The 1,282-nt window shown below is 42.8% G+C and overlaps 1 pseudogene; it reads left to right on the plus strand.

Annotated features, from left to right (window-relative positions):
- The first annotated feature begins 378 nt into the window (after window positions 1-378).
- On the plus strand, window positions 379-761 carry LOC137777019 (nuclear transport factor 2 pseudogene; annotated as a pseudogene).
- Window positions 762-1,282: the final 521 nt, after the last annotated feature.

Here is a 1,282-nt window from a genome sequence, read left to right on the forward strand (position 1 = left end):
TCATTACAAAATATATGTAATCAAATGGAAATATTCATGATATGTTAAATGAAGAAATCAGAATACAAAGTAGCATATATACACCAATTTTGTGTGTGTGAGTTCATGGGTGTGAAAAAATTGCAGAGGGAAAACTTTAGTATTTCAAAATGTTAATAATGGTTATTTCTGGAAAATAGTAGTACAATTTATTTTTCTTTCTTTTTTGTATTTTCTACATTTTCTACAAGAAATACTTATTTTTAGAAATAAAAACAACAGAGTGCAGCGGGGTGGGGTGGCAAGGGAAGGTGGGAGAAGACCACACTGGGTTGCTGCCACTGCTGCCGCCATTGTGCCAGCTCCTCGGGTCTCAATGAGGCCGGGTGGCACCCCAGAATGGGAGACAAGCCAGTTTGGGAGCAGACTGGATCCAGCTTCATTCAACATTACTACCAGTTATTTGATAACGACAGAACCCAACCAGGCGCAAGTTATCTTGACGCGACATGCCTTACTTGGGAAGGACAGCAATTCCAGGGGAAAGCTACCACTGTGGAGAAATTGTCTAGCCTTCCGTTCCAGAAAATCCAGGACAGCATCACAGCACAGGACCATCAGCCCAGGCCAGACAGCTGCATCATCAGCATGGTTGTGGACCAGCTCAAGGCCGATGAAGACCCTGTCATGGGGTTCCACCAGTGTTCCCATTAAAGAACATCAATGATGCTTGGGTTCACACCAATGACATGTTCAGGCTTGCCCTGCACAACTTCGGCTGACCTCCTCCCTCCTCTTCCCGATACTATTCACACTCCTCCAGATGCTCCAAATATCATACACAAATGAGCAGGGCCACGGGGGGAGTGGGCAGGTGCGCTGCTGCTACTGAGGCATTGCACATGACGTTTGAACGCTTAGACTGGTTGCATCTGACAGGAGAAGTTTGTGTTGTACCAGCCCACGCCTTGGAAAGACTTAAGTAATGCAAAAGGTTGTCTTTTTTTTTTTTTAAATCTACTGACAAGTTGCTCTAGTAACCCAAAGAAGTGAAGGAGAAAGCAGCTGCCTCACGGCCCAGATATTGATTTGTTCAGGTGTTTCACTGCCTCATGATACAATAAAACCATGAAAATTTTCTTAACAACAATGAAAGAAATAAAAATAACAACAAATGGTACATCATTAAAAGTTAATGGAATTTTACTTCTGGTGATGGCAGAGTAGCTGGTATTGGATGAAAACTCCTGCAGATAAAATCATAAATACTGGAGAAAATGAGAGAAAACAAGTGGTCGGAAGC

Source organism: Eschrichtius robustus, chromosome 14 (assembly GCF_028021215.1).
Source record: "Eschrichtius robustus isolate mEscRob2 chromosome 14, mEscRob2.pri, whole genome shotgun sequence".
NCBI classification, from domain to species: Eukaryota; Metazoa; Chordata; class Mammalia; order Artiodactyla; family Eschrichtiidae; genus Eschrichtius; species Eschrichtius robustus.